This window comes from Ursus americanus, chromosome 5 (genome assembly GCF_024610735.1).
Source record: "Ursus americanus isolate L20-20 chromosome 5, mUrsAme1.1.p, whole genome shotgun sequence".
In the NCBI taxonomy this organism is placed as follows: Eukaryota; Metazoa; Chordata; class Mammalia; order Carnivora; family Ursidae; genus Ursus; species Ursus americanus.
Window position 1 is genome coordinate 37,445,964 of NC_142131.1, and position 26,885 is coordinate 37,472,848.

Sequence of the window (26,885 nt, forward strand, 5' to 3'; positions counted from 1 at the left end):
GAAATGGGTAAAGGGGGTCAAAAAGTTACATACATACATACACACACACACACACACACACACACACACACACACACACACAGTCTTTCCACCACTGCAGCAGAGGTCTCCATGTGCTACTTTCCAATCAACACCCTAGCCAAGGGAATCTGTCCTGAGTAAGAGTGCTATAACATTTGTGTATAAGTGTTAAAAGAATGCAGGCTTTGGTTCTCATGGATAAATACATGGAAGTGAAACTGCTGGGTCACAGTCTATGTTTAATTATGTAACTTTTAAAAGTTGTTTTTGGGAGTGGTTTTATCATTTAACACTTCCAGAGTTCCAGTTACATCTTTACCAACACTTGATATTCTCCAGTCTTTCTTACGTAGTAGTGCGTGCATAGAAATAGCTCACTGTACTTTTGTTTTGCATTTCCCTAATTACAAATGGCAGAGCTTCATCTGTACTTAGACCTCATTTAGATGATAAAACACTGGACTTCAAGTCTTGATACTCTAATGGGATAAAATTTCTGGAGAAGAGAGTCATCAAGGCACTTGGATGGCACAGTTGGTTGAGCAACCGACTCTTGTTTTGGCTCAGGTTGTGATCTCAGGGTTGTGGGATCAAGCCGTGCGCTCAGTGCAGAGTCTGCCTGAGTTTCTCTCTCCCTCTCCTCCTCTTCCCAACACTGGCATGCTCTCGCTCTCTCTCTAAATATATATTAAAAAGAAAAAAAAAAGTAGAGGGGCTCCTGGGTGGCTCAGTTGGTTAAAGTGCTGCCTTCGGCTCAGGTTTGGATCTAGCCCCTCATCAGGCTCCTTGCTCAGCAGAGGAGTCTGCTTCTCTCCCTCTGCCTGCCACTCTCCCTACTTGTGAGCTCTCTCTCTAACAAATAAATAAAATCTTAAAAAAAAAAAGTGAGGAGTGATCGAATTTTGTATATGGGAGGAAAGTAAATTAGAGCAAGAGAGCACACTGTATTGGAAAACAATTCTCCCTGAACATCTCACATTTCTGCACGGTCTGAATTCTCTGAGCACTGTCGTTTACAGGCAATTTAATATGTTTGTATAAAGAGACATTCCAAGATAATAACGCTTAGCAAAATTAAAACAGTCCGACATCTTCTCCCAAGAAGATGTGCTTAAATTCCAGAGTAAAGATAAGGTTTCTGTCTCTCACTTTCAGAGGAAATGACACAGACTCTCATTGCCAGTGGTGCTATGTAAAATCAGAGTCTCCCAATTTGGGGTTCCTCTTCTGCAATGCACACTACTGCCTGTGCAGTTACCATTTGATCCTTACTATGTAGCCCTGTGAAGATTAAATCTGGGGTCATTTACACAAAACATGCCCTGGATGCTGCTTTTGTAGTGAGTAATAAACTCTGTCTCTCATCTAGAGGTTGTGTGTCTTCTGACAGGTTAACATACCAGCTTGTAAGGAGGGGAAAATCTAGACCCTTCACTGTTTCTGATTTAACCAGTGTAAATTTTAAGAAACATGTTGAGGCGCCTGGGTGACTCAGTCAGTTAAGCATCCAACTGTTGATTTCAGTTCATGTCATGATCTCAGGGTGGTGAGACTAAGCCCTGTGTTGCACTGGGTGTGGAGACTACTTAAGATTCTTTCTCTCCCTCTCCCTCTATCCTTTCCTCCACCCCCTGCACTCACTCTCCCTCTCTATAAGAAAAAAAAGGAAACACAGCCACCGTGTTTTATACCACCCAAGATCAAAAGACTGAGTCTATTTCCCCATTACTTGAATTCGGGCTGATCTTGTGACTTGCTTATATGGCACTTTGTCGTGGAAATAACAGTAACTATGCCTCAAGAAGATTTAAAACCATCACCTTTAATGCTAAGTGAAATAAGTCAAGCAGAGAAAGACAATTATCATATGGTTTCACTCATTTATGGAACATAAGAAATAGGAAGATCGGTAGAAGGAAGGGAAGAATGAAGGGGGGGGTAAACAGAAGGGGGAATGAACCATGAGACACTATGGACTCTGTGAAACAAACTGAGGGCTTCAGAGGGGAGGAGGATGGGGACTGGGATAGGCCGGTGATGGGTATTAAGGAGGGGACGTATTGCATGGTGCACTAGGTGTTACACACAAATAATGAATCAAGGAACACTGCATCCAAAAAAACCATAAATAAATAAATAAACAAACGAACAAATAAATAAATAAATAAATAAAACCTCCACCTTCACCTTCTTTGAATGTTGCCCAGAGAACATGATGTCATAGAACAGTGTAGGATAAAAGACCACAATGCTGATGCACAAACTCAAGAGAAATATAAATTCCTGTTATTTTAAGCCATCTATCTTCCTAACTTTAACAGCTATATTAGTTTTTCCAAAGAGGAAACTTTACGCTTTGTTCATTTTCTTAAGGTATGTTCTCTATTTCATTAGTTTCAGTTTTTTCTATGTTTTCTGCCTTTTACTTATTTTGAATTTAAGTTCTTTTTTTCCTCTTAGGGAAAGATTAAATAACTGATTCTAATACTTTCTTCTTCAAGATTTACAACCGTAAATTCTCTAAGTTGTACTTCATAAATTTTGATATGTCTTTGCTAATTTAAAATGCTTTAGCTTTTTCCATTTGATTTATTCTTTTACCCATGGGTTATTTAGAATCGTCTTTATTTCAATACTTGGAGACCTACTAAACCTTAATTTGTTACTATTTCTAACTGAATTCCACTGTAGTCAGAGAACATATTATGATTTCTAGCCTTTGCAATATGTGGAAGCTTTTGGACAGCCCCACAAAACATCTGAGTGTTTCATGTCCTCCTGAATGTCACATTCTGCATCTTTTGGGCATACTGTTTTATAAATTTAATTAGGTTAAATTGGTTGACGGTGTTCACATCTTCTATATCCTTACCATTTTATGCATTCTTTTCCTACTAAATACTGAAAATACTGAAATCTCCATCAGTGTAAGTCTATTTCTCCTTTTAAAATTGTCTATTTTTATCTCACGTATTTTGAAGCTCTGTTATAGAGTGAAGAATACACACTTAGGGTTCTTACACCTTCTTGATAAGTGGATCCTTATTATAAGATGTTCTTTTTCTCTATTAACAATCCTTGCCTTGAAATATATTTTGCTTGATTATCATTGTAGCCACAGGAGCTTTCTTTCAGTAAGTTTTAATACAGTGTATCTTTTCCCTCTATTCCTTTTAACCAAATTTATCTTTAAAGTGACCACTTGTATGAAGCATACAGTTGGGTCTTCCTGTTTAATCCAATCTGACAATTTTTACATTTTGATGGTAGGCTTAAACCATTTATATTTAATATAATTATTGGTGTGGCTTAATTTAAATCTATTTCATTACTATTTATTTTCTATTTGTTCTTTGTTCCTCTTTTTTCTTGACTTCAAATAATGCTATTTTTCCCCATACTATCTCATTTTATGGCCTCTTTGCTGTTGTTGTTGTTGTTGTTGTTGTTTGGTTGCTTTAGGAATACACAATATGCAGTCTTAATTCATCATAATCCACCTTCAAATATGTCACTTCACATATGATCTAAGAAATTTAAGAGTATCATTTATACTTATATTTATTCTCTCCCATATTTCAAGCTACTGTCATACATTTTACTTCCACATATTATAAATCCCACGGTATTTTTTGCTTTACATTATCAATTGTTATATAAATTTGAAAACAAGAAACAGGAGCCTGGGTGGCTCAGTCAGTTAAGCAACCAACTCTTGTTTCAGCTCAGGTCATGATCTCAGGGTCATGAGAACAAGCCCCACATTGGACTCCAGCTTGGGACTCTCAATTCCTTTCCCTCTGCCCCTCCCCCCCTGCTCTTACATGCTCTCTCTCTAAAATAAATAAATCTAAAAAAGATAATAAAAAGAACAGGGGTGCCTGGGTGGCTCAGTTGGGTAAGCATGTGCCTTCAGCTCAGGTCCTGGTCTCAGGGGCCGGGGATTGAGCCCTACATCAGGCTCTCTGCTCAGCAGGGAGTCTGCTACTTCCTCTCACTCTCCCTCTGTGATCTCTCGCTCTCTCTCAAATAAATAAAATCTTTTAAAAAAAGATAATAAAAAATAAAAACAAGAAAACAGAATTTCATATTTATTCACAAATTTACTGTTTTCTTCAGTCTGTTTCTTACTACAAATTTGCTGGTAAGCCAATTTGAGTAGTTTTTTTGTTTTGTTTTGTTTTGTTTTTAAGATACTGCCTTTCTCAGTTCTACAATGTTCATTTGGCTTATTTTCAGCTTGGCCATTCTCTCCTGAAATACCCAATCCCTCACATACTACCCTGTAAATTTCTTTAAAATCCCTCTCTCCTACTTAACTAAGTCATCTATAAGTCTGCTTTTATTAACTATTTTCTCTTAAATATGCCATCACATTTTCCTGTTTCTTTGTAGGTTTCACAATTTTTCATAGTATTCTAGACGCTGTAAGAGTAAAGTTGAGAATTAAGCACAATATTGTTTTGGTAATTTTTCTTTATTTCCCAGAAAGTCTACACTCTTCTCTCAGGATAGGTGACTGGTAATTCATATTCCCAGCAAAAATCTATATGAGCTGGGACTGGTTGCAGCTTTAATTAGATTGATTTCATCTGTGATCACTTCAACTTACAACTTTTCTACCCCCAAAGACAGCCACATTTTTGATCTTGTCATCATCTTGGGTAGAGAGAATTTGGGATGCAGTTCCAAGTATTTTTTGGTCCAGTTTGCTTTTAGATTTGAATCCAGCAGAGTCCCACAACTCAAGAACCACTGAATTTGCAGGACTACACGTTTCTCTGAGCTTTTCAAGACCTCCTCCCTCTACTGCTGCTTCATGACAAAATTCAAGGTGGATGGAATTATCAGGCTTAGTGATTTATTTTGCCTTTGGGGCTCTTGTCAGATTCCCATCCCTTCACAAAGCCCACAATGTCATTCAAAAAATTAGATGAGTTATACTCATCACTTCAGTCTTTGTCTTTATGGCAAGTCCGCTTCTCTATCCTATACTGACCAGTCACGTGTCCCCAGGCAGGGAAGCTGTCGCACTCTTGACTCACCCAGGAGAGGTTCATTATCTGTGATATTAGGTTCACTAAGGCTTTCTTGGTTTCACAGATTTTTTGCTAGCCATATTTTTTTTTTTAAACCAGGATCCTTTGTGTTTCCAGATTTTTCTTATTCTTACCAGGGAACCAAAGGTTTTCTGTGTCCTCCTATCGCCTAACTAGAAGCAGAAATATCAGGGCATTTCCAGTGTAGATGAAACTGTTTTATTTATAGAAAAGATAGTCGCATGGAAGATATGTAGCCTGACTCCCTCCTTTGTCAAGTAAACTTGGTCAAGGTAGAGGAAAAGTCTCCGGAATTCTCCTCCGTCTCAGTTTAGGAGAAATGACATTAATTTATGGAAGAAGAGGGCCTGGTTATTTTTACAAAAATAAGTATTTCATTCTGCAATTAGAAATAAGACTACAAATGCAAACATCCCCAAAAGACTTTGTTTACTTAACTCTGAAAGGCTAAGGTTAGATTATTCTACAATCAAAGGGAGCAAGTACAGGGAGGATCAGGAAAAAAAGCAGCTCAATATGGCTCATAACCAAACTTTGGGAAGATGAAATGGTGCAGAAAAGGAATACTGGAGGTCTGTGTGTTCATTCAACTGTTTCTAACACTATAGTTGATTCTGTAATTTTCAACAATAGGCCAATAAAAGCCGTGCAAAAAAAGACATTTGGGGCAGTATATATCACAGATGTATATTCACAATGATGGTGCTTATTTTGATAGGGAAAGTAAATCTCGGCTTTATTTCAAACCTAGAAATAGCTTTCTCATACAGTCTTGAGTAGATCTCAACTCTTCCTCATAACACACAATCCTGTGTGTGGATTAACTTCCTTGTGTGTATTCCTTTATTTATTTATTTATTTATTTATTTATTTATTTTACTTCCTAGTATTCATTTCCATGCTAGAGTAATACCCAATATCCTCAGTTTCTGCTAATGACTACTAATAACAACTTTTTCTTGATGCTTGAAATCATTAAGCATCATCTGGGAAGCCCTGCTGGCAACAGAACAAAGTGATTTTGATCATGTGCAGCAATATGCTATACCAAGTAGGTGTATTTTTACTCCGATCTTAAAAATTACCTCTCTTGGGGGCTTGGGTGGCTCAGTTGGCTAAGCGTCTGCCTACTGGGATCCAGCCCCTCATTGGTCTCTCTGCTCAGTGGGGAGTCTGTTTCTCCGTCTCCCCACTGGCTCATGTGCACACTCTTTCTCTCAAATAAATAAATAAAATCTTAAAAAAAAAAAAAAAGAAGGACCTCTCCCTCACTATATCTCTCCAGCTACCAACCTATTTCTCTGCTCCCCTTTACAGCAAAATTCCAAGCATGTTGTCTATATACACTGTCCTCAATTATTTCATCAATTGTTCTTAAACCCACTCTAATCACACTTTTGTCCCTGTCACTTCAATGGAAACTACTCTTCCTAGTTCATCAATGGCCCACATACTGTCAAATTCAATCTAAATTCACATCTCACCTGACTCGTTTCATTAGGAGCATCGTTCCCACTACTTTACACATTTTCTTTACTTAGTTTCCAAGACATCACATACTCCTAATTTTGTTATTACACCACTAGTTATGCTTCAGTCTCCTTTCCTAGTTGCTCCTCTTTAATGCCAACCACTTAAAACATTATAGTGACAGACAACACAGATTTTGGTCCTCTTCCCCATATCCTTGATGATATCTTAAGTTTCGAGTGCTGAAATCTTATCAACTCTTTAAATAATAAGTACTTGAATGATAACTGTCCTAGTCTGGGTTCTCCCAAAAGCAAAGGCTTAAGTAAGGACTTAAGTACAGGACATTCCCTGTCCAAGAAATGACCTGAGGGAGCAGGAAGAGTAAGGCAGAGATGAAGAAAAAGCCAGTATAAGGAATGGTATATTGTCAAAGTTATTCCTAAGGACAACAGGGTCTCATTCTACTTAAACTTCTTGAGAAGCACACAGGTAATCTCTCGGAATGTCTGCCTATAGGAAGAGAGATAAACTGTTCTCCATCTGCTCCTGTTTGCCACTGATTGAGAGTTGCCTCTATGGACATTAACTTTCACTGGCTACCAGCCTATGCCTGCTTTCTGTAATAGCTGGCTTCCCATAGCAGAGAAATTGCTAGGGCTTCCTTTCACTGGGAAGGACATCCTAAGGTGACTCTCTGCACTGTATGGTACTGTTTCTTGCACCTACAGTTAAAGTCAGAGGTGAGCCAAGATGATGTGATGCTGCACACCAGAACTGCCTGCTACACTGCAGACCAGACTACTATCAACCACATATCCAACTCCCCGCTGTATGTCTCCATTTAGTGGAGGAATATAAAGAAAAAAGCAGGAATCAGTCATTCAGAAAAGAGAAAGAGTAAACATGATGACTGAATCCATGAGGTAGTTCTGGTTTTGGTGGCAGTACAGTTGACTCTTCAGCAATATGGGTTCGATCTGCACATATTCAAGTGGATTTATAAGTGGATTTTTTTAAATAAATACAGTACAGTGCTATAAATGTATTTTCTCTTCCTTATGATTTTTTTTAAAGAAAGCTTTTACTTCTATTTTTTCAAGATTTTATTTATTTGAGAGAGAGAGAAAAAGAGAGCACGTGCAAGGAGGACAGGGGAAGGGAAAAGGAAGAGTAAGAGGCCGACTTCCAGCTAAGCAGGGAGCCCAATGCAGGACTCAATTCCAGGACCCTGGGATCATGACCTGAGCCGAAGGCAGACGCTTAACCGATTGAGCCACCTAGGCTCCCTTCTTGATATTCTTAATACCATTTTCTGTTCTCCAGCCTATTTCATTGTAAGGACACAATACATAATACATATATATACAAAATTTTTGTTAATCAACTACTTATGTTATCAATAATGCTTCCAGTCAAGAGTAGGCTATTAGTGGTTAAGTTCTGGGGGATTCAAGTTATACTTCACTTTTTGACTGTGCAGGGGTTAGCACCCCCAAGCCCCATGCTGTTCAAGGGTCACCTGGAGAAGAATACAAACATTAAGAGTAGACAATTTTCCAGCAAGTCTAAAGATAGAAAACACACCAGTAGGAATCAAAATGGGAATATAATACCACAGATAAAAATTATTTCTGTATTTTGGAGTAAATGTAGATCTTTATCATATATTGCAGAACAAAAAAGGTAATTTAAAAATAAATTACTAAATTCAACATATAGTGATGTTTAAAATTTTGCGTGACTTACTAGAAAAATATAAATTATGAAATGGTTTCAGGAAATAGGAAATCATGGATGAAACTTAAGGGTTTATCAATAAGTCACTACTCTAAAAGACACTAAGCACCTATACACTCACAAACTTAAAAGGAATGGAATTTGATCACAAGATTCGGGGCTCAGAGGAAATATGAAAAAGTTCTCAATTCATATTACAAATTCAATGTAATCCTTATACAACACCTATCAAAGTTAGCATACTGCATCAATATGCCATTTATACTCAAGAATACTTCAAAAAATCCCAAATTATATAAAAGAAACTCAAATACAGTAAGACTATAATTCTAGGAATGCTAAGAGAATAAATCTATTAACAGCACATCATACAAACAGATGAAAAGGAGGTAAAATGGATCTTCTTGACAATGCCAAAAGGGAATCTAATAAAAGACAACATTCATTCTTGACAAAAATCCTAGTAAACTAGAAAGAGAAATTCCTCAATAAAAAACCAAACATCTACAACACGTTCATGAAAATAAAATAAATACTAGAAACATTAACATTAAAATTTAAAAGAAAGGGCACCTGGGTGGCTCAGATGGTTAAGCATGTGTCTTCAGCTCAGGCCATGATCCCAGGGTCCTGGGATTGAGACTCTCATCGGACTCCCTGCTCAGCGGGGAGTCTGCTTCTCTCTCTCCCTCTGCCTCTCCCCTGGCTTGTGCTCTCTCTCATCTAAATAAATAAAATCTTTAAAAGTAAAGATAAAATAAAAAATAAAATACAATAAAATTTAAAAGAATATCAACCCTATCAAGCAAGTGAAAAAGACAACCCACAGAATGAGAGAACGTATTTGTACATCACATATCTGGTAAGGGAATTGTATCCAGAATACATAAAGAACTCTTACAACAATAAAAAGACAAACAACAAAACTTAAAAACAGGCAAAGGATTTGAAGAGGCATTTCTCCAAAGATATACTAATGGTCAATAAGAACATGAAAAGATGTTCAACATTATCAGTCATTAGGGTAACACAAATCAAAACTACACTGAAATAAAATACTACTGGCACTAAGGATGTCTATAATCGAAAAGACAGGCAATAACAATTGCCAGGGAAGATGTGGAGAAACTGGAACCCTCATACATTGCAGATGGAAATGTAAATCGGTACGGTCACTTTTGAAAAAGTTTGGCATTCCTCCAAAAAGTTAAACACAGTTACCATATGATCCATCAATTCCACTCACAGGTATATAAGAGAGAAGTGAAAACATACTCTCTCTGGAAAACTTGTAACTAAAGTTCATAGCAGTATTATCTACAGTGACCAAAAAGTGGAAACAATTCAATACCCCTCAACTAATTAATGGATAAACAAAATGTATATCCATACAATGGAATATTATTCAGCTATAAAAAGAGATTTACCTACTGATACATTATACAACATGGATGAACTCTGGAAACACTATGCTATGGTAAAGAAGCCAGACAGTCAAATCCTTTACTGGGGTGAGGTATTTTACCTTACTACAGACTTCTCATTCCACCTGCCACTTCAACGTGGTAATTACTTCTTTGGCTCTCTATGTGGTGTTTTAAATGAAGTGATCTATAAATAAAATATGTTTTTATGCAGTGTGTACACTGTCCTAGAAAACGAACCAAACCTGTTGAAACACATGACCTGATTTGAGAATCCTGGACACAAATGCCACTGCTTGAAATTTCATTAGCTGTATTTTCTGGACCCTCTAAAATCAACCTCTATAAAAATGCAAATTCTCATAGTGAAGACAAGGCCCTAACTTCCTAAGGTGAATTTCCTCCTAAGTATATTTTTTTCCTGGGTTCAAGAGAAGAAGAAACCACGAGCAAAGACCAGAAAAAAGGTTGGAATTGACCAAACAAAAACAAGAAGCCAGTCTGAATCCTCATTTTTCTGTAAAGCTAATGTGTTTGCTCTGGGGATAACTTAGCGTGGGTATGATTATAAACATTACAAACCTTCCAAAGAAAGAAAACAAGATCAGTCTTAACACCCTGTTACAGAAGATTTACCAGTAAGACTTAAAAATACCACCACTTGATAAAAGCCTTAGAATTCAGTTTAATATTTTAGGTAAAACATCTGTTATTCTATTAAGTCATCCCAAACATCCCTTAGGGCAAAAAATTCATCTTCTTTTTTTTTTTTTTTCAAGTTTTTATTTATTAATCATTACACCCAACGTGGGGCTCAAACTCATGACCCGGAGAGATCAAGAGTCACATGCTCCTCCGACTGAGCCAGCACCCATCTGTTTTTTTAATCTTTTTTTAAATTGCTCATTACAACACATACCCTCCCCCATGCCCATCACCCATTTACCCCATCCCCCTACCCCCCCCTCCAGCAACCCTGTTTGTTTCCTAAGATTAAGAGTCTCTTATGGTTTGTCACCCTCCCTGGTTTTGCCTTGTTTATTTTTTTCCTCTCTTCCCCTATGACCCTCTGCCTTGTTTCTTAAATTCCACATATCAGTGAGATCATATGCTAATTGTCTTTCTCCGATTGACTTACTTCGCTTAGCCTAACACTTTCTAGTTCCATCCATGTCACTGCAAATGGCAAGACTCATCTATTTTTTAAGTAAAATAGCATCAGACCCATAGAAAAGAATAAAGGAGAAAATTTTAAGCTGCTTCTACTATTCAAACATTATTTTTTCTTCTTTTTAAAACCACATCATTTAGTTCTCCATTTACTGAATGCCTTATTACAAAGGTGTTGGGGGAACAAAAAGTATATGTGGTTCTCTAATCTCAAAGGGCTTAGAAATGCAACAGGGGAGGGGCACCTGGGTGGTTAAGTCAAGTCAGTTAAGCGTTTGCCTTCAGCTCAGGTCATGATCTCAGGGTCCTGAGATCGAGTCCCACATCAGGCTCCCTGCTCAGCAGGGAGCCTGCTTCTTGCTCTCCCTCTGCTGTTCCCCCGGCTTGTGGCTTACTTGTTCTCTCTCTCTCCCTGTCAAATAAATAAATAAAATCTTAAAAAAAAAAAAAAAAAGAAAGAGAGAAAGAAAAGAAAGAAGTGTAATGGTGGATACAAGACAAATGCAGTTCAGAAAGGACAATTAAAAGGGCACACCATTAAGAATCTACTAGAAAGCGAAAAATAAACATTTTATTTGAAGATGTCTGGAACTATTTCCTTTGTTGTTATTATGTTATTATGGAGAATGATGTTTTTGGGCTTTGAAGAAATTCCAAATGTTAGCAAGAAATCACTATAATAGAGAATGTACAGTTTAAAACATTATCTTGCTGAAGTGCCAACTTTTATAAACTGTCCATCTAACCAATACAGAACTAGAAACTTCTAAGTGTTGGCATTCCTAAGATTGTAAGAAATGGCTGTGTCTAGAAGTCAGAATTTAAATTAAGGTTTAGGGGGTGCCTGGGTGGCTCAGCTGGTTGAGTGTTTACCTTCTGCTCAGGTCATGATCCGGGGGTCCTGGGATGGGGCCCCACATCCGGTTCCCCACTCGGGGGCAAGTTTCTCCCTCTCCCTCTGCCCTTCCCCTCCACTCGTACTCTCTCTCCAATCTCTCACTCTTTCTCTCTCTCTCAAATACATAAAATCTTTTAAAAAAATAAAAGTTAAAAAATAAATTAAGGTTTGGGGATTAAGTCTTGATGATACAAAATAAAAAACAGGCATTATTGATAGCTACTCTGTGCCAGGTACTCTGTTAAATGCTTACACACATAATCTCATTTCTCAAAATAATTCTGTGAAGTAGGTTCTAACCCTAACCCTAATTTTATCCCCATTTCACGGAGGAGGGACCGATGTTGCTTACTTAGGTTGTATTAGGAAAGTGGTCATGAAGAGTCCCTGAAATCAGCCTGCTGGCTCATAGTCCCAGATCTTTACCTACTACACATATTCTGTGTAAAAATGTCCTGCCTACTTAAGTCCTCCTGGACGTATCTAATTTATAATGTGTAGAAATCAGCCTTCATTTTTCAAACACTACTTTTGAAAAGTACTTCTGTTAAGTAACAAATTTCCTAAAAATTTTCTGTGGAAAAGTGAAAAAATATTGTTGGAGCAATTAAAAAGTTCATGTTTTGTGCCCAGTTCACTAACATACATTGAACTCCGACATGCCTCTAAATTAGGTATTTTATGCATATTTAAATATAAACAAAGGACACAAGACAAATAAATAGGTCTTAAGATTCCAAGTATAAGGACACCTGGCTGGCTCTGTCAGTAGAGCATGACAACTCAACTCGGGGACGTGAGTTCAAGCCCCACGCTGTACATACAGATTACTTAAAAAAAAAAAAAAAAAAAATATATATATATATATAAAATAGCATTCCATGACATTAATGATTTACAGTGACTGTAAGGACAACATGGGTGTACAAATGGCAAGGACCAAAATAATAATAAATTACACTTTCAATGTTCCTGTTGAGAAAACTCCTACATGCATATGGATTTGGGAGTCTTTTGCAATAAAATACCATGGCCTATGGGTGGGAACCATTCTAAAATTTCAATACAAATATTCTGTCTGTGTCAAAATGGACGAGAGGAAAAAATTACGTCGCTGACAGAATAACTTCTCGGGGCACCTAGGTGGCTCAGTCAGTCAAAGCATCTGATTCTTGGTTTCAGGTCAGGTCATGAGATCGAGCCTGGCGCCTGGGCTCTTTGCTCAGTGTGGAGTCAGCTTGAGATCCTCTCCCCCTCTTCTTCTCCTTACCCCTCTGTCATACCCTCCCTCCCCATGCACACTTTCTCTCTTTCAAATAAATAAATACATAAAAATTTTTATAAAAATAAATAAAAATGGGCCAAAGATCTTAATATTCACCTCACCAAAGAAGGCACACAGATGGCAAATAAGCACATGAAAAGGTGCTCCACATCATATGTTATTAGGGAAACGCAAATTCAAACAATGAGATACTACTGCAAACTATTAAAATGGCCAAAACCTGGAACACTGATACCATCAAATGCTACTGAGGATGTGAAACTCTTATTCAGTGCTAATGGGAACGCAAAATTGTTACAGACACTTTGGAAGACAGTTTGGTGGTTTTTTTAGAAAACCAAACGTACTCTTAAAACATGATCCAGCAATTGTGCTCCTTGATACTGGTCCAAAGCGCCTGGAAACATGACCATAGAAAAACCTGCACAAGGTTTTATTCACAACTGTCATTACTTGGAAGCAAATAAGACGTCCTCTAGTAGGTGAATAGATAAATAACCTGGTACATTCAGTAAATGGATTATACTGAGCTAAGAAGAAATGAGCTATCAAGCCATGAAGAGACGTGCAAGAACTGTAAATGCATACTGCAAAGTAAAAGGAGCCATTCTGAAAAGTCAACATACATACATATATATTGTCCAACTATATGACATGCTGAAAAAAGCAAAACTATGCATCAGAACTTTCCAGGAATTGGAGAAATGGATGAAGAGGCAGAAATACAGAGGATTTTTAGGGCAGTGAAACTGCCCAGTATAATACTCTAATGAAGGACACATGTCACCATGCATTTGTTCAAAGTCACAGAATGTATGACACCAAGAATGTACCCTAAAGTAAACGATGGACTTTGGTAATAATTACATATCAGTGTAGGTTCATTAATGGTAACAAATGTACCACTCTAGTGGGGAATGCTGATAACTGCCTATGTGGAAACAAGGGGTATATGGGGGAAATCTCTGGACTTTACGCTTCATTTTGCTGTGAACCTAAAAAACTGCCCTGAAAAATTAACTCTATTTTTAAAAAGGACAACTAGTCCTGACACTTATTATGAAAAAAGGAATGGGTGTACCTTACCTGGAAGAATTACAATTTCTGTCAGTGACATTCATACTCCAACATGCAACCACTCCGTGTTAAATAATACCGCACTCTAGAGTCACCTCTTTCAATTAGCTGAAGAGTTTTTCTTTATATTTTTAAAGGCAACTTAAGTCAAGTAAACTGGGACACCATCCAGATCTAAATTTAACATTTCCTGGGACTATGAGGATTTTTTAATAGCAGACATTTGAATGGTTATACTACTGGAAATCTTGAAAACCTCCTAAGCTAAAATCATCTGTATCATATTCTTTGGTGTTTTAGTGGTCTCAGCAAAGCATTTGCATTAGGCGACAGGAACAGATCTAAACTTGCCTCCTGAGGAAACTACAAGCTTTACAATGGCAAGAACACCTTATAGAGAAGGAATGGCCTTCTCTCAAGACATAAATACTTCTCAATTTTCATAATACAAAAATAAACATACCATTTCCTCAACTGATTTCCAGTCCATCAATAAGCGAAATAGAATTGTGATATGTCATTCCTTCAACAAAAAACAAAATCCTGAAATAGTCTGCTATCCAGCTAGCAAAAGTCCAAATAAGAACAATGATGGATAGAGGGGTATAAAAAATATCCAGCCACATCTATTTTACCCTTAGGTCAAGTAAGAGCACAAAAAAATATATTTTTTTGAATTATATTATCTTATCCTTGCATATAATCCATCTTCACTGAGCTTTTTGTATTTATACACTTCTCTTAAAAAAAAATCACTATTTAAAAAAAATTGAAAAAACAAAAAAATCATTATGAAAAAGAGCCTGAGAGCTATAGAATATGAGCTATTGAGTTGTTGTCAACAATATTGTCTATTCATTACTCAACAGTTCTTACATAAGGGAATTCAGATTTTATAAATCATTTAGAATTGTTAGGAAAATCTTTTGTCTCCTCTGCAGAACTTGTGATACATTTCTTTATTTAGGGTAACGAGAACCTTGGCTCCCAGGAAGCTTAGCTAAATCTGGTCTACCACAGCAATCATGCTAAATTACTTAAAAACTATTATTTCCTTATTCATTTCCTAGGATGTGATTTTCTATTTCTATTAACTATAGTATTTACATCCTATTAAAAGTAACTTCAAATCTTATATTTACGAAGAACTATTAAAAATAATGTCAAATTGAACACGGATTTTATTTAAGTAATTCTATCATGTAATAAAAGGATAAAAGAAAAACTTTTTTTTTTTTTTTTTTAAAGGCTGCCCTTTTATTTATTATCTGAAAAGATCTCCAATTAGGGGCACTTGGCTGGCTCAGCAGGTAAAGCATGCATCTGTTGATCTCATGGTTGTGAGTTCAAGCCCCACGTTGAGTATAGAGATTACTTAAAATAAAAAAATCTAAAGAGATCACCAAACAAAAAATGCTAGAAAGCGACACAGCAAACTAACTGCTTAAGTAAAGAGACTGAAGAGAACAGTTGACCCTGGCAAAAGAATCCCTATATACCTCGGTTTCTCCATTTACCAAAATAAAGGTAGGGCTACTTACAGACTAGAAACATAATTAAGAAAGACTTAATATATTTATTTGTTCCTTGTCCTCTCCCCTGAGCCTAGGACAGTTCTTAGCACAAGGCAGGTGCTTAAATGCTGTTAAAGTATAAAGAGCTCTGACAGTGGCACCTGCGTGGTTCAGTTGTTTAAGCAACCATATCATGATCTCACCGTCCTGAGATCTAGCCCCACATCAAGCCCCATGTCACACTCAGGGGAGAGTCTGTTTCTCTCCCTCTCCCTCTGCCCGCCTGCTCCCCTCACACACAGCTGTGCATGTGTTCTCTCTAAATTAAATAAATATTTTTTTTAAAAAATGTATGTCAAATATGTAAAATTTATAATTTATATAAAATTTCATCAATCAACTACAGTAGAGCTATATAAAACAAAATAAAAGGAGCACAAAGGTTGGCACAATTTTGGTTTCTTTTAAACAAAAAGTATATCATATCATGCACATATACACAAGTTCAAGAAAAGACTAGAAATAAACACAACAAAATATTAACAGTGATTATCTCACAGAGGTGGAAATACATGTGATTTTTATTTACTATTTTAAACCTTTCCTTAAGTTAAAATGTCTATACACAGATATTCCCAATTGATTTTCAACAGATTCAAAGCCATTCGATAGAGTAAGAATGAAACCTTTTCAAGAAATAATGCTGGAACAAGTAGACATCTATAAATCAAAAAAAGAACCTTGACCTCTCACGCCTTATACAAAAATCAACTCAAAATAAATCACAGATCTAATGTAAAATGATAAAACTTTCAGAAAAATGCAAAGGAGAAAATTTTCAGGACATACAGATAAGCAAAGAGTCTTAGACTTAACAAAAGCACAACCCATAAAAGAAAGACTAATAAAGTGGATCCCATGAAATTAAAAACATTTGCTCTGCAAAAAAGACAAGGGGCACCTGGGTGGCTCAGCTGGATAAGCGTCCAACTCCTGGTTTTGTTTCAGATCATGATTCCAGGGTCGTGAGATCAGCCTGCATCAGGCTCCATGCTCAGCACAGTCAGCTTGAGGTTCTTTCCCCCTCCTCCCTCTCCCTCCCACCTTTCAAGTGTACACACATGCACTCTCTCACAAATAAAATCTTAAAAGAAAAAAAGAATGAAAAGACAAGCAATAAAGGGGACAAAATACATGCCAACCGCCCATCTGAGAAAGAATCAGTATTTAGAATATTAAGTCTCAAAAACTCAATAGTGAAAAAAAAATCCTATTAGAATATGGGCAAAAGACATGAGCAGACATTTCACTGAAGAGAACACACAGATGGTAAACAAGCACATAGAAGATGTTCAATATCATTAGCCATGCGGGAAACACAAACTAAAAATAGGATGAGATACCACTACATACCTTTAAGAATGGCTAAAATAAAAAATAGAAAGAAAGAAATAGTAACATCACTAAAATGCTGGTGAAGATGTTGGAAAATGGATCTGTCACACACTACTGGTAAGAATGCAAACTGCTACAGCCACTCTGGAAAATACTCTTGACAGTTTCTCATATAACTAAACTACACAACACAACAATTATACTTAGACATTTATCCTAGAAAAATGAAAATTTATCATCATTCAAGAAACTGTACATAAACATTCATAGAGGTTTATTCATAATGGTCAAAAATGAAAAACAACCTTGATGCCCTTCAATGTGAAATGGTTAAACAAAATGTTAGTATGTCCATAATGTGGAATACCACTTAAATGAATGAACTGTTACTATAAGCAACAACTCTGATGAATCTCCGAAAACCTAGGCTGAGTGCAAAAGTCAATCCCAAAAGTTACATACTGTATGACTCCATTTATACAGTTCTGAAACGACAAAAATGGAGGGGAGGGGATTATGGGAAGGAGATGGATACAGCAGTAATAAAAGGACACCACCAGGGATTCTTGTGATGATGGAACTGTTCTGTATCTTGTGGTCAATTTTAACATTCTGATTGTGACCCTGTACTGTAATTCTCCAAGAGGCCGCTCAAGAGAAAAATGCATAAAAAACACATAAGATTTCACTACAGTATTTCTTAAAACTGCATGTGAATCTGCAATTATCTCAACATAGAGGGTTTAATTCCAGAAAGAAGCCTGAAATGAAACACTTATAAACTGGGGGAGAAGAGAATGCTAGCACTTTTATTTTAAAAAGAAAAATTTAGTTAGGCTAACCAAAATATCCACTAACAATTAGAAACAATACAAAACAGTTTAAGTACTTAAGTTTTAAATTAAATAGCTAAGTACTTTGAAAGTTATAAATCCAGGGGAGCCTGGGTAGCTCAGTCAGTTAAGCATCTGCCTTCAGCTCAAGTCAGGATCTTGGGGTCCTAGAATCGAGCCCCAAGTTGGGCACCTAGCTCCCTCTCCCTCTGCCCCTCTCTACCTACCACTCATGCTCTCTCTCTCAAATAAATAAATAAAATCTTTTTTAAAAAGTTATAAATCCAAACTAAAACTCCTAGAAGAAAACATAGGACAAAAGCTCCAGGACATTGGAGTTGGCAGTGAGCTCTTGTCTATGACAGCAAAGGCAGAAGCAAGAAAAAAAAAAAAAATCAGACAAATTGGGCTTCATTAAACTTTAAAAACCTGTGTACAGCAAGCCCCTATCAACTGGGTAAAAAAAAAAAAAAAAAGCAACCCACAAAATTGGAGAATATATGTGCAAATCATGTATCTGGTAAGGGATTAATATCTAGAATACAGAGAACTCCTAAATCTCAAGAACAAAACAACCTGACTCAAAAATGAACAAAGGGCTTGAACAGACATGTCTCCAAAGATATAAAATAGGCACGTGAAAAGTGCTTATGGCCAGTAAGCTGGTGAAAAGATGTTCAATATCATTTGTCATTAGGGAGAAGCAAATTAAAACTACAATGAGAGGGGCACCTGGCTGGCTCAACTGGTAGAGCATGTGACTCTTGATCACAGGGTTGTGAATTTGAGCCCCACAACAGATGTAGTGATTACTTAAAAAAAAAAAAAAAAAAAAACCTAAAACTAAAATGAGATACCACCTCATACCCATTAAGATGGCTACTACCCAGAACAAAAACAAAACAGAAAATAAGTGTTGCCACGGATATGTTGAAATTTGACCCCTTGTGCAGTGTTGGTGGGAATGTAAAATAGTACAGCCACTGTGGAAAACAATGTAGTAGTTCCTCAAAAAAAAAAAAAAAAAAAAAAAAAAAAAAATTATCATATGACCCAGCAATTCCATTTCTGGGTATGTAACCGAAGATTTAAAAGCGGGGTCTCAGAGAGCTACATATTTTTATGGCAGCATTATTTACAATAGCAAAAATGTGGAAGCAACCCAAGCGTCCACTGACAGATGATTAGTTAAGCAAAATGTGGTATATACAATAGAATATTCAGGCTTAAAAGGAAATTGTGACATATGCTACAACATGGATGAACATTTTTTTTTTTAGATCTTATTTGAGTGAAAGAGAGAGCAGGAGAGGGGAGAGGGTAAGAGGGAGCAGCAGACTCCCTGCTGAGTGGGGAGCCCAGTGGGAGACTCCATCTTAAGGACTCCAGGATCATGACCTGAGCCAAAGGCAGTCGCTTAACCAACTGAATCAACCAGGTACCCCAACATGGATGAACTTTGTAACATTATGGTAAGTAAAATAAGCCAGACACAAAAAGACAAACACCATACAATTCCGTTTTTATGAGGCACTTTAGTCAAAATTATTGAGACAAAAAGTATAATAGTGGTTGGCAATGGCTGGGAAGAAGAGGGGAGGAAGGGGAAGTTACTGTTTAATGCGTATGGAGTTGTAATTATGCAAAATGAAGAGTTCTAAAGAAGGACAGTGGTGATCAATGCACAAAAATATGTACTTAATATTGAGCTGTACACTTAAAAATCGTTAGAGCAGTAAACTTTGTTATATGTATTTTACCACAATTCAAAATAAAATTTTAAGTTATAAATCCAAAGGGAAAACTTAAAACCTGAGGAAGCTTCTGTGGAAACAGTGGTACTTCAGTTGGACTTGATGGATGACAATGTGTACAAAGAAGCCAAGCAGGAGTTGTAGAACAATCATTAAAAAATTTAACGATGAGAATGTGCCCATGTTCATCTATAATTGTGCATGTTTCTCAGAAATGAAACAGGTCAACATTTAAATTTTATTTTTCCAGAAACTGGAGATGAATTACCAAGAGTTTAACATTTCTTTAAAAATCAGCTTCCAAATAGTCAATACAGGTAATTTTACATTCTGCATTACCTTATTCCTACATATATGCCAGTAAAATGTAATTTGATCTTCTGAAGTAATGCAGAGTATTATAACAAAGAATTCTCAGAATATTCCCAGTTCCTCCCTCTCATTCTATATAACATTGCTGTCATTAATTTCACTTATCTGTAAACTGTCCATGATGAATAAGCTGCTGCTACCATTAGCAACAATGGTGGACACAAGGCCTTACACATTAGTCAAAACCCACAGAATGGGGGCACTTCAGTCAGTTATGCATCTGCCTTCAGCTCAGGTCATGATCCCAGGGACCTAGGATCGAGCCCCACATCGGGCTCCCTGCTCTGCAGAGCCTGCTTCTCCCTCTCCCTCTGCCCTGCTCCTGCTCTTGCTCTCTCTGTCAAATAAATAAAACTTAAAAATAATAAAAAACAGAGGCGCCTGGGTAGCGCAGTCGTTAAGCGTCTGCCTTCGGCTCAGGGCGTGATCCTGGCGTTCTGGGATCGAGTCCCACATCGGGCTCCTCGGCTGGGAGCCTGCTTCTTCCTCTCCCTCTCCCCTGCTGTGTTCCCTCTCTTGCTGGCTGTCTCTCTGTCACATAAATAAATAAAAATCTTAAAAAAATAATAATAATAATAAAAAAAAAAAACCCATAGAATGTACATCACAAGGAGTAAACCCTAATGTAAACTATGAGTTAATAATGTTAACAATACTGGTTCACCAACTGTAACAAATGTACCAGTCAATTAAAGGGGAAACAGGACTGCAGTAGAGTAGATGGCAACTCCATACTTCCTTCTCAATTTTTCTGAAAATCTGAAACTACTCAAAAAGTTGTCTTGTTTTAAAAATTTGAGATTACAGAGATTAGCTCAGTCATTTGGACCTCTGCCTTCAGCTCAGGTCATGATCTGGGAGTACTGGGATCCAGCCCTGTGTTGGGCTCCCTGAGCAGTGGCTTCTCCCTCTCCCTCTGCCACTCTGCCTGTGTCCTCTCTCTCTCTCAAATAAATATTATCTTTAAAAACAGTGGTTTTTTTTTAATTCGAGATTACAAATTACATACTGCTTTAGGATAAATCTTTCCATAGGTCCTCTTGGCTCAAATACTGATGTCAACTTTTTTTTTTTTTTTTAATGAGCCGTATTTCAGTTATTTCTAAATTTAAAAAATGATCATCTATGACAAAGTGGCACCTGCCAAAGGTGGGGGGGGTTATTAGTCCAAGGTTTCATAGTTTGCATGAATCCAGAACTTGTTTTTCTATAATAACTATTAAAAATATTTGGAAAATATTGCTGTTCTAGATTTCAGTTGTAAGTATGTTTCTGAGGGGGGAAAAAGTACAGTTCTGGGGATCTAATGCACAGCATTGTGATAGATTATTGTTAATGCAGTGTTACATACTTGAAAATTGCTAAGAAAAAAATTATGTGCTGTGATGAAGGTGTCAGCTAACACAGTGGAGGCAATCAAATCAACACAGTGTACACCATAAACTTGGGGTGCCTGGGTGGCACAGCAGTTAAGCCTCTGCCTTCGGCTCAGGGCGTGATCCTAGCGTTCTGGGATCAAGCCCCACATCAGGCTCCTCCGCTATGAGCCTGCTTCTTCCTCTCTCACTCTTCTTGTGTTCCCTCTTTCGCTGCCTGTCTCTATCTCTGTCAAATAAATAAATAAAATCTTTATTAAAAAATAAAAATAAAAAAAATAAACTTACACAATGTTATATGTCAACGATATTTCAATAAAGCTGGGGAGGGGTGAAAATTAAAAGGCAAAAAATAAACATCTGGCACAAAAAACAGTGCTTTTCTACTTTTTTGAAAGATTTTATTTATTTGTCAGAGAGAGAGAGTGTGTGTGCACAAGCAGGGTGTGGCAGGCAGAGGGAGAAGCAGGCTTCCCACTGAGCAGGGAGCTCTATGTAGGACTCCATCCCAGGACCCTGGGATCATGACCTGAGCCGAAGGCAGACACTTAACGGACTGAGCCATCCAGGTATCCCAAACAGTGCTATTCTAAAGAAAATGTATACTTCAGAAAATACCTAGGAAAGTGTTGGTGTAAGAGAAAAACCAACATCTGAATTAATGGTATACTATATGTTAGCTAATTGAATTTAAATTTAAAAAGAAGAGAGAAAAACCAATACAGTCAGGAAAACTGCATTTATTTTTCAAACCTCATTTACATCACTAACAAACTAAATGACCTCTAGGATTTCACTTCCCCATCTGGGCCAATAGTTTCCTTTTCTGCTAATTAAAAAAAAAAAAAAAAAGGTGTTTATCTAGACTAGACTATTTTCTAAGTTAGTTACTTTCAGGGATAAAATCCACTGAATGTGAGGGAAGTATCAGCATTTGGGGAACATACCTTTCATTCACACCCAAATTATCTATTAATTATATTACAAGGAAGGATAAGGTCAAGGCCAGTAAAACATGTAAACTGACAAAAACATTTATTATGTGTATAAACTACTTAAGTAGAGAATTTATTATTATAAATCAAACAAAGGACCAAAATAACTGCCATTTAATGGTATACATAATTACTACTATCATCATACTAAGTACTAAGCAATTCAAGGAAAATGTTTCCAATTAGAACTTTTTTTTCAGAGCTAAATCAAAAAGCAGTTAAGAAACAAGAAGGTTCATGAAGCCATTCAAGTATTACTTGAAAACACCTTCAAGAGGCAATTAAGGGGCAGAACTATAGTAAAAGATACCAACTTCTACTTACATCAACCCAAGGATTTTTACTTCTCTAACAAATGGCACTCAGTTTAGCAAATTATATTTTGCTCCTTCCCATTTCCACGCCCAAACAATGCTTTAGAAAGCAAATACAGTATGATTAAACGGGAGGTCCTGGGCAGCAATAAAAATTACCTACCCCATTAATGAAGATTAAATTAATCACATTGCCACCCTAACAGTGGCAGATGGTCTCAAACAATGTAAGGAAATTGAGGTAAGAATTTCGCAGTTAACAGAGAACAACTGTTACCAGAAGGGAGGTGGGTGAGGGGATGGGTGAAATAGGTGATGGGGATTAAGGAGTACACTTGTGATGAGCACAGGGTGACGTATGGAAGTGCTGAGTCCCTATATTGTACACTAAAACTAATAGTACACTGTATGTTAACTAACTGGTATTTAAAGAAAAACTTCAAAAAATTTTTGTAGTTAAAAAGATGGTTATTAATTACTTGTTGGTATGCACATTAAATAACAAAAATGTTAGAATATATAATTTAATTAATATATTTATGATTCAATTAAAAATAAAAAGTACTTTGACTAGTGCAACAAATTATATACTTAGATCTAAGCACATAACTAAAAATCTATTAGCAATTCTTTTCAAGTCTTCAGAATACAGTGGTTGATACACATGAAAAATCAATCTCCCTCCTCTATTAAATATCCAGATAAGAATACAATTAATGAAACAGCCTCATTCACAACAGCAACAGCTTTCGCCCTCCCTCTATTAATTTTGTGGAAATAAACAGAAAAAAATATACACATTTCTTCATAATTACAAGAAATATGCCTAATAGAGGGGCACTTGGGTGACTCAGTCAGTTAAGTGTCTGCCCAGGGTCCTGGGATCAAGCCCAGCATCGGGCTCCCTGCTTCTCCCTCTACCTCTGTCTACCGCTCCCCTTACTTGTGCTCTGTCAAATAAATAAAATCTTAAAAAAAAGGCATACTAGTAAGAAACATGGATATGACAAAAAAAATCATAAAAGCCACTGAAAGGCATAAACTATTAAATAAATGGAAAACTTACCCTCCGATAAAGACATATGCTATTTTAGAGGTATCAATTACTTCTTAAGTTAATCTATGAACTCAAAGCACTCTCAGCCAACACACCACACTTGATCTTAGCCAAAAGGCCGAGAAGTGATTCTCAATCAACATACCAACAAGCATTTAGAACTTAGTAAGAATGATTCAAGTTCATCTGGAAAATTCTTTTTAAAGTAAAGTGATGGGGTGCCTGGGTGGCTCAGTCGGCTAAGCATCTGACTCTTAATTTTGGCTCAGGTCATGATCTTAGGGTGGTTAGGTCAAGCCCCAGCCAGGCTCCATGTTCAGCTCAGTGTCTGCTGGGGTTTCTCTGTCCCTCTCCCTCTGAACTTCCCCCCTGCATGCGTGTGTCTGCATGCTCTCTCTCTCCCAAATAAATAAATCTTTGAAAACAAAAATAGGGTGATAAGCCAAAACTTTCAGGTATTAAGCATACTATAATGAAGGGAAAAAAATCAAGACTGCATAGTATTATCAACACAAAAAAACAAAAATCTTGATATTAAGTATATTTTGGGAATTTACTATTGATAAAAATAGAATTTTATAGGTGATTTACCCAACAAATGGTGATACAACTAGATAAAAATATTTTAAGAATAAATCCAAATGATTATTTCACTCCTTGAGCCAAAAACTTACATTATTATATTTATAATCTTGGCACAAATCCTTTCCAAGAATATCATTAAACCCAAAAATGCATAAAGATTGATTAATTTGACTATCAAATTTTAAACTTCTATATAACCAAACAGCATATAAGTAACAAACCAATTAAATCCATGTGAAACACAAAAGGCACACAAAAATGTAATATTCCTAAAAGAATTCTTACAATGAACTTGCCAACGTCAGTTAGTAAGCAGTAGATTTAAATCTAGGCAATCTGGGGCGCCTGGGTGGCACAGCGGTTAAGCGTCTGCCTTCGGCTCAGGACGTGATCTCAGCGTTCTGGGATCGAGCCCCACATCAGGCTCCTCCGCTATGAGCCTGCTTCTTCCTCCCTCTCCCACTCCCCCTGCTTGTGCTCCCTCTCTCGCTGGCTGTCTCTGTGTTAAATAAATAAATAAAATCTTTTAAAAAAATAAATAAATAAATAAATAAATCTAGGCAATCTGACTCCAAAGCTTATGTTCTTACCTATCATACTTCATTATCTATCTCAGATATGCACAAGTATTTTAAGACAGCTAATATCCAATTTGTTCAAGAATGCACTTAGAAAGGTACTCTTCCATCCTAATTTGTAGAAGTATAAATTGATACAAAATCTTCAGAGGGAGTCTGCTTCTATCAATCAATTTGAATTACATACATAGCAAATGCACTTCGGGTACTTATCCAACAGAAAAAAATCATATAAAAGTGCAAACATTTATGTGCAAAGAGTCGAGAATAAACATACATTCTGTATAGAATTATATGTATAACAACCATAATGCTAATTAATACATATACATACCTCCTTATATATAATTAAAATATATCTCCCATTTCTATTTAAAAATACTTACACATACATATACAAGCACAGTGAAAAGATGGAATACACACTGAAGTGTTCAGAAAAATATACAACGCACTGATAAAAGTATCCCTGGGAGATGGGATTATGGAAATTTTTCATTTGCTATATATTTCTGTATTTGAATTTTTATATCAGAGAAAAAATTAACGTAATTGTTTCAGCCCTTTGCCTACCAAAGCCTCTCACTGCTTATACTTTATCCAGCCTTTCTAGCCTACCCTAAAATAACTCAGTCTATAGATACTTAAAAGAAAGAACTGATAGAAGTAGTACTGATTTCAGTAACTAAAGTCAGGAAGAAGACTCCCAGGGTTTCTGGCGTGGGGATGGTTTTCACAAGAGCAGACAAGACACTCTGTTGATACCAAGTATCTCTGACAAATCAAAGTGCATCTACTATACACAGTCTCTGTTACTCTGCAGTTAGTCCCAGGATAATTAACAAAATCTTTTGAAGTCCCCAGAGATTAACAGGGCACCCAAAGAATCCATTTGCTGCTGCCAGGATCCTTATCTTTTCCTAGAAGACTGAAAGCAAATCTTAATTCTATTCATAAAAAGAAATGCCAGTATACTTTTTTTTTTTAAGATTGTATTTATTTATTTGACAGAGAGGGTGAGACCACAAGTAGGCAGAGCAGCAGAGGGTGAGGGAGAAGCAGGCTTCCCGCTGAGCAGGGAGCCAGATGCAGGGCTCAATCCCGGGTCCCTGGGACCATGACCTGAGCTGCCGGCAGATGCTTAACTGACTGAGCCACCTGGAAGCCACGCCAGTATACTTCTTAAATCACTTCAAAATCTCCAAGGATGGGGAAGTCAAACCAATTTTTTCTAGGCTAAGTGACAGCCCTGGCAGGGAGATTACAGGTTTCTTACACTGGTCCTAATACAAATGAAACAATTTCATCCCCACCCATCCAATCCAGATTCTAAATTTAGTCTAAGGTTTGAAATTCCAAGGACATCATTATCACAAGGATAGATACACAGGCCAAACTTTGGAATCATCCTAACAATATAACCTCAATGTGGAAAACACAGTTACATCAAAATTACTGCACTCAACTAAAACTGAGCTCCAATATTACCTCCACAAGGACGTATCCAACGTAGACAATAAGAGTACTGATTCTTTCCATCCACCTTTCACATAGTAACCTGGGATTATTAGGAATGAAATATTTCACCTAAATGTATTGTACCAAATATTACATTTTAGAACTGTATCCTCTTAACATAAGAACTAGAATGATCAGTAGGGGAAGAAAGGGATAAAGAAAGGGGGGGTAATCAGAAGGGGGAATGAAACATGAGAGACTATGTACTATGAGAAACAAACTGAGGGCTACAGAGGGGAGGGGGGTGGGGGAATGGGATAGACCGGTGATGGGTAGTAAGGAGGGCACATATTGCATGGTGCACTGGGTGTTATACACAACTAATGAATCATCGAGCCTTACATCGAAAACCGGGGATGTACTGTATGGTGACTAACATAAAAAAAAAATCATTATTAAAAAAAAAAAAAAGAACTGTATCCTCTTAGAAATACTTTGAAAATTAATTT

General features: G+C 36.8%; 1 protein-coding gene across 13 annotated transcripts in view; it reads right to left on the minus strand.

The window, feature by feature from the left end:
- The window catches only part of ERBIN (erbb2 interacting protein), a 125,524-nt gene that overhangs the window by 88,540 nt on the left and 10,099 nt on the right, over window positions 1–26,885 (minus strand). The window contains exon 2 of one of the 13 annotated variants that reach the window (XM_087862113.1): window positions 8,865–9,014. The exons of 11 other annotated variants lie outside the window; for them this stretch is intronic. The gene's annotated coding sequence lies outside the window, so the exon portion shown is untranslated. Of the gene's footprint in view, window positions 1–8,864; window positions 9,030–26,885 lie in introns of all 13 variants that reach the window. One more of the 13 variants, XM_087862114.1, reaches the window with a different exon arrangement.